Here is a 7,878-nt window from a genome sequence, read left to right as displayed (position 1 = left end):
TTTTTTTTTTTTAATTTTTAAAGGATTTAGTGCCCCAGCCACATGCTTACTTAATATTGAAAGGGAAAAATCTAACACAGGGTCTTTATGGAAAAATCAATGTATTTTAGCAGTAGGGTTCTAAGTGTGCAGATGGTCATGGTGGCAATGGTACCTTCAGGTTCAATAGCCTTGCTGTGTAAATCTAGTAAATCCTGCACGTGGCCTCCCTTTTGCTAAAGTTTACAAAAGTAGACTTTAGAGCTCATTACCAGTCCATTTTTTTTCCTACCATCAAATGACATCTTTGCAGAATTTACGATGTTGGCTGGATGTGGAGCTGTAAAATAGTCCTAAACTTAATTGGGCATCTCCTGACTTGTCATCTCAGAAGTTTCACTGTCAAGAGGTACATGAATAGACCTGTAACCTGAAGGATGCTGGGGAATTAGCTCCTCAGACCTGTGGGAGTAAAGTTGAGGTAGTAAAGAATAATACTGGCCAGTGAGCCTACTGAGATAAGCATGGAGAGAATTCTGTTATTATATTTAAGTACCAGTCATGCTCTTGTAAGTATTAAGTTCATCTGTGTAAGAGTTTTTTTTTATCAAGCTGGGCATAGTGATGTACAATTTTAATTCTAGTACTCCAGAGGCAGAGCCTAGCGGGGCTCTGAGTTTGAGACTGGCTTGATTGACATGGTGAGTTCCAGGACAGCCAGTTACATACAGAGATCCTTTTTCAAAAACAACAACAGGAAAGAGAATTTTTATCATCATGTTATGCTTTGTGGTTTTCATAAATATGAGGACAGACAGAGATTCTGTTTTCTGTGTATCTCTTGATTCTGTCCACTTCTCTGGGTTCTGACTCCTACTACTTCAGTTCAATCCATCTTCTCTAGACTGCCTTGGCTTCTTGCCTGGATCCCCTACCTCAGATTTACTCCTCAGTAATTTCTTACATGTTAACATCCTTCATACCCTTTTCTTCATATTGTGGCAAGAATGGGAAATAAATGTTTACTGTTACATGCCACTGGCATTTCCAGTCATTTGTTAATGAAGCGTAACTTGAACTAAACAGACTGAAACCCACTTTCATTAGTTCCTTAGGTATGCCATACTGTCATTTTGTCCTTCTCCTCCTCCTCCTTACCCTCCTCCTCCTCTTCTCTTTTCTATTTTAATTGTTTACATTTACATCCAGTCTTTAGATGTCATTTTCTCTGGAAAGCTTTCCATGATTCCCATGTCTGTCATATGTGCCATCCTACATACCCCATGACATCCTGTACTTCCCCTAGCATCCCCCTTGATATGTAAGTAATTGTATCTCCTCTCCTCTGCTCCAAGGCTGATGAGGGCAGAGATTATTATGACTTGCTTTTTCATGATCATATTTCCAGGTTTGGTTCATGGTCGATGTCATGAATCTACTGAACGAGTACATAATTCACTTTCTAGAATCTGAAACCTATGTATCGGGAAAAGGTCTTAAAGACTATAACTCATAGAGACTGCCAATTCATCTGATCTGATTCATGGTGATGATACAAGTGGGAAAAATCCAGACAAGCCCAATGCTATCAATCATGATTTCCTGCCTGCCAGGTTGTAACTTTATCCAGGGTTTCCAAGCTTGCATAGTACAAGAGTAAGGTAAATAGGTATGAGACTGAAGGTTCCTGACATGAAAGAATGCTAGGCATTGTTGATTCTGTACATGTCTCAACAGAAGACGAGAGTAACACCCGGGTCAGCTCAGATTAGTATAGCCTTTCCTGTTCGAAGATTCAGCTGAAGGCAAACTCTGAGGCTGGGCACAGAGGATGCATGCCCTCCATAACTCTTGTCTGACTGAGTCATGCCTGAGTATTTTCCTGTCCTTCTTGCCAGAAAGCATAGTGCATAATAAGACAGCATTAGGAAATGTACCTGTGATTTCCATGCGGTCTATTACAAGCAATGCTCCCCACAACCTGACAACTAAATGACCATCATAAACCCATTTCAGTAAAGATCCTTTGTGAAGAAAACAGAAATAGAAGCTTAGCTGAATCAGACTGCTCTCTGGTGAGATCTGTGAGGAAATTCCAACGGGAGCTTCCTATGAAGAGAATTTAAAGGAGTGGAGACGGAGTCTAAGACTGGAGTGGTCCCCAGGTTTGATGCATTAGTCCTGAAAAGGAAGTTTTATAATAACTATTCATCTGGCTTTGCCCAGCTCACATGCAGAAATGAGCTGCATCTCACCCAGACAGCACATTCTGAATAAATCACCCCACCCTTGCCTCTGAGACGACACTGAGAATACGAGCACTCGGGGCATGGATTAAAAGCTTCCGTGGGAAAACCAAGAGAAGTTGGGCAGGGCTGGGGAACACGTAGGCGTGAGTGTTTCTGAGGTTGGGTCTGGATGTTTCAAAAAGGTTGGGATATGCTAGGAGCACTAAAAGGGTGGTGAGAACCACATCCCTTGATTGACATTAAAGGGATGTGCTTGTGGATCTAACAGCAAGAACTTGCAGGTGGTTGTCCTAGTTTGCCCCTCTGTTGCTGTGGTAAAATCATGACCAAACCAACCTGGGGAGGAAAGTGTTTGTCCGACTTATACTTCCATGCACAGTCCTGTTGTTGGTTGTTTTTGTTCCTTTGAGGGGGCCTGCCACCCAGCTCCCAAATAAGTCACACGAAAGCTTATTCTTAATTATAAATGCTCAGTCTTAGCTTGGCTTGTTTCTTGACAGCTTTCCTTATCTCATCCCATCTACCTTTTGCCTTTGGGCTTTTCCTTTTCTATTCTGGTGTACCTTTCTTTGTTTCTTACTCTGTGGCTTGCTGTGTAGCTGGGTGGCTGGACGGCTGGCCCCTGAAGTCCTCCTCCTTCTCTGGCTGCTTCTTTTCTCCTCCCAGATTTCTTCTTCTATAAATTCTTTCTGCCTGCCAGCCCTGCCCATCCTTTCTCCTGCCTTGCCATTGGCCGTTCAGCTCTTTATTAGACTGTCAGGTGTTTTAGACAGGCACAGTAACACAACTTCACAGAGTTAAACATATGCAACATAAACAAAAGTAACACACCTTTAAAAACATTCTACAACACAGTCCACCATTGAGGGAAGTCAGAGAAGAACTCAAGCAGGAACCTGGAGAAGGGACAGAAGCACAGACCATGGAGGAATGTTGTTCACTGCCTTGCTTCCAGGCTAAAATTCAGTTTCCTTTCTTGTACCACTCACAGTGGGCTGGGCCCTCCTTCATCACTCATTCATTAATCAAGACAATGCCTCCACAGACAGTCTACAAGCTAATCTGATGTAGGCAGTTCCTCAGTTGAGGCTCCTCTTCCCTAATGACTCTAGTTGGTGACAAGGTAACAAAAACTAGTCTACACAGTACTGTGGTCTAATGAATTTAGGACACAAACCTGGGATTAAAATCTTGTGATGTCACTACCCACATGACCTTGGAAAAGTTGTCTAAGTACCTTAACCTGTTTCTTTATTGGATCCATGGGGATAAAATTTCTACTTTATAGTATTATACTGAAAATTAAACACAACATGTATGTAAAACTTCTTGATGATGCCTAGGTAGAGAGAGCTCTTCAGTGAAGAACTGGACTGCCCTGGAAGGTGGGCTTCTGCTTTAAAGTCAGTTGAGCATGCAGAAGAGCATCATTTCTCCTGCTTGGGAATGGAGCATGGCATGAGGTGGTGAATGGACTCCAGTGAATGCATTCGAATCCAAAATCCTAAAATACATGAATGTTTAGATGGCTTTACAAATATTGATCGAAAACAAAATGGCCTTCAAGTTTATAAAACTAAAAGGCTAGAACAAATCTACCATTTTTAAAAATTTTTTTTAAAGATTTATTTATTTATTATGTATACAGTGTTCTACCTGTATGTTCAGAGACCAGAAGAGGGCACCAGATCTCATTACAGATGGTTGTGAGCCACCGTGTAGGTGCGTGTAGGTGCTGGGGATTGAACTCAGGACCTCTGGAAGAGCAGCCAGCAGCCAGTGCTCTTAACTGCTGAGCCATCTCTCCAGGCCTGAATCTACCATTTTTTGTGGAGCATGACTGATTTATTTTTAACTATTGGTGGGCTTTGAGGCAAACTGATGAACAGATCTGAAGATGAATACTCAAAACGATGTAAGAGATTTGTCCTATCAAGTTCTTCCTCTTCCTCCTCCTCCACAGATTAGCCTCAAATTCTTGATCCCTCATGTTACTCTCTCAAGTGCTAGGACTATAAGAGTGTGCCATCATGTCTAGCTACCATCCTTCTAGACTCATCATGCTGTAGAAACAATGTGTTTCCAAACATCATCACATCAAGACACTGAAAAAACACAAGTCGGTTCTAAAATCTTTACCGAAGAACAATTAAGGATAATTAAGACACTCTTAGAGAATGCTAAAGTTGGGGAACGTGTTCCACCAGCTAGCAAAACCTATAAAAATGCTATAATAATAAGGCAGGATAGTACTGGCAGTAGGAGAGATGACTTAGAGGAGAATAATGGGCCCTGAAACATACCTGTGTGTTTTGAAGCATCATAAGGTCCAGATATAACATCGACAATCATTTGAGAAAGGATACTAGTCAATTAATACTACTCAGGCAACAAGTTGGCCATTTAGAAAGCCAAGAAATAGATCCTTACTTCATAACAAACATAAACTAATTCCAACATGGATCCATGATTTAAATATAGAAGAGAAAACTAAAATGTTTCCAAAATTACTAAGAAAAAGACTCCCTCACTTTAGGGTACTGAAGCCTTTTTGGACATCAAAGTCGGTAGCTGTAGAAGAGACTGGCAAACTTAAGTACATTAAACATCAGAACTTTTACTCATCAAAAGACTCCATAATAGCCGGGCGGTGGTGGCGCACTCCTTTAATCCCAGCACTCGGGAGGCAGAGGCAAGTGGATCTTTGTGAGTTCAAGTCCAGCCTGGTCTACAGAGCGAGATCCAGGAAAGGTGCAAAGCTACACAGAGAAACCCTGTCTCAAAAAACTAAAACAAGAAGACTGGAGAGATAGCTCAGTGGTTAAGAGCACTGACTGCTCTTCTAGAGGTCATGAGTTCAATTCCCAGCACCCACATGGCAGCTCGCAACTGTCTGTAACTACAAGATCTGACAGCCTCACACAGGCAGAACACCACTGCACATAAAATAAAAATTAATAAATTATTTTTTTTAAGTAAGAAGAGAGCCTGGTGTGGAGGCACAGGCCTGGAATCCCAGTGTTTGGAGTTTCCTGATAGTCTAAGCCAGGAAGTGAGAGCCTGCCTTGAACTTCAAGTGGAAATTTTTAAATAAAGACTGAATAACAGGTATAGTATAATTTCAATGTTAAACAAGAGGATCCAAACCCCTCTTCTGACCCCTGTGGGCACTGCACACATGTGGTATACAGACATATACACAAGTAAAACACCTATAAACAAAACATAAAATAAGTCTTTTATTATTTTTATTAATAATAACTTTTTCATACACTATATTGTGGTTATGGTTTCCCCTCTCAATTCCTCCCTGATCCTCCCCAGCTCCCTGTCCATGCACCTCCATGCCTTTCTCTCTCTCTCTAAAAAACAAACAGGCAAGCAAACAAAATGGAATTTAAAAAAAGAAAAAAGAAAGAAAAAGAAAAAAACACAAAAAACACTTACACACAGAAACACTACACACACACACACACACACACACAACCCATAACACAAAATCAGAAGCTAACACACAAGCAAAAGACTAGTAAGCAACAACAACAACAACAACAAACGAGCGGAGACAAAGTAATATGAAGTAAAATGTCTCCAAAAATACCACTGAGTTTGTTTGTTTTCGTGTTGACTGTCCACTGCTGGGCATGAGACGTACCGGTGAGTGTGGTTTGTATACCCTCTGAGACTCTGCTGGAGAAGATGGTTTTTCTTCACAGGCAGATGTCAGTTGGAGATAACTTCTTAGTTAGGGATGGGACCTCATGTCCATGTGCTCCTCTCAGTGCTGGGACCCCCGTCTGGCTTGAACCTTTGCAGGCCCTGAGCATGCTGCCTCAGTCTCGTGAGTTCGTGTGTGTGTGTGTGTGTGTGTGTGTGTGTGTGTGTGTGAGTCCTCTTGTGTCTGGAAGACACTGTTTTCTCCGTGTCATCTCTGGATCTCACAGTCTTTCTGCCTCCTCCTCCCTCAGCTCCCTAACCCCCAGAGGAGGGGTTTGAAAAGGATATACTATCATCTAGGACTGAGTGCCCCCAAATCTCTCACTCTCTTCACATTGCCCGGTGTGGATCTCTGTGTTAATTCCCTTCTACGGCAAGAGGAAGCTTCTCTGATGATGGCTGAGTGGAGTACTTATCTATGGACAGAGCAGAATGTCACTAGGAGTCATTTTATTGCTATGAACCTTTAGCAGAACAATAGTATTTGGTTTTCCCCTAGACCCATGGCCTACTCAGTCTCAGATTCTTGGCCACCCGAGCAGTGTCAGCTCTGAATTCTATCTCATGGAGTGGTCTTAAATCCAGTCAGAGGGGTTGGTTACTCCCACAACGTTTGTGTAACTATTGCACCAGCGTAGCGTGCAGGTGGGTCACCATTGTGAAACTGCAAGTTTTGCAGCTGGGTTGGTGGTTACTTTTCTACTCCTGGTTGCATGCGGAGTACACGAACCAGTACCACAAACACTGATCAGGAGGACTGAAAGCTCTAGTTAGGCACAGCTCGCCTTCTCCGTGTTCAATGAGGTGTGTTAGTGTTGTCTTCAGTAACAGGATCTTTCCATCAGCTTGTGGAGAGTTACTAACAGCCTTGGAAACAGCCAGAGGTGTTTTGGGGTGCCCATGGGGCCTCTTTGGCCAATGACTCAACTAGATGTAGCCCGTTCCTGGCACTGGAGGTTTCACTTGATGGCAAAAGATGTCGAGTTGAGGCATTGTCAACCTAGTTGTCCAGTGAGTCCATTCAGATTTCCTTCATACATGTTTACGTTGTTTAAAAATGAAAGCATAGAATACAATACCTATGAAGAATTTTTGTTTTTATGTATCTGTTGAAGTAAATTTAAATTTTAAAAAGCATTTGTAAAAGTCCTTCAGCACACATATTTCAAAATACACATAACAAAATGGACAAAAGACTTAGAAATTCTCAAATGCAAAAATGAAAACAAAATCACTCATTACTAATAGAAACTACTGTTGCCTTTTTTTGATGGGTGATCTTACAGAAATTTATACAGACACGTGTAGATGTATTGTTATATAGTTAAATGTTTATATAAACCAGTTTTTTTGTTTTTTGTTTTTTGTTTTTTCAAGACAGGGTTTCTCTGTGTAGTTTTGGTGCCTGTTCTGAATCTCACTCTGTTGACCAGGCTGGCCTCGAACTCACAGAGATCCTCCTGGCTCTGCCCCCCGAGTGCTGGGATCAAAGGTGTGCATCACCACCTCCCAGCTCTCATATAAGTCAGTTTTAACATCAAATGAGATGTTAGCATATAACATAGAAAACATGCTACAAACAGGGCAAACATTTGCAGTGTATACAGTTGACAAAAGATTGGTATAAATAATATATGTGTAAGTTTTAAATGCTGAGAAGATTTTTGAGTGAAAATCAGTATATATATATACATATATATATATATGTTCAACCTTATCAGTAATTAGGAAATGCATATTAAAATAATGTGATTGTCAAAAAGTAAGAAGTCTGAGAAGAGCAGAAATTGGAAAGAATGTGGAATGTAAGAGTAATGGAGACTGGCCCAACCACTTTGGAAATGTTTCAGAAACTGAAATTGTGAAACTGAACACCTCCCGGTTGGGGAGAAAGTTCAGAGGGTAAAAATCACTTGCGCCATAAACCTGACTC

Source organism: Peromyscus leucopus, chromosome 15 (assembly GCF_004664715.2).
Source record: "Peromyscus leucopus breed LL Stock chromosome 15, UCI_PerLeu_2.1, whole genome shotgun sequence".
NCBI classification, from domain to species: domain Eukaryota; kingdom Metazoa; phylum Chordata; class Mammalia; order Rodentia; family Cricetidae; genus Peromyscus; species Peromyscus leucopus.
The sequence above is the reverse complement of the archived record's forward strand: the minus strand, read 5'-3'. Positions refer to the sequence as shown.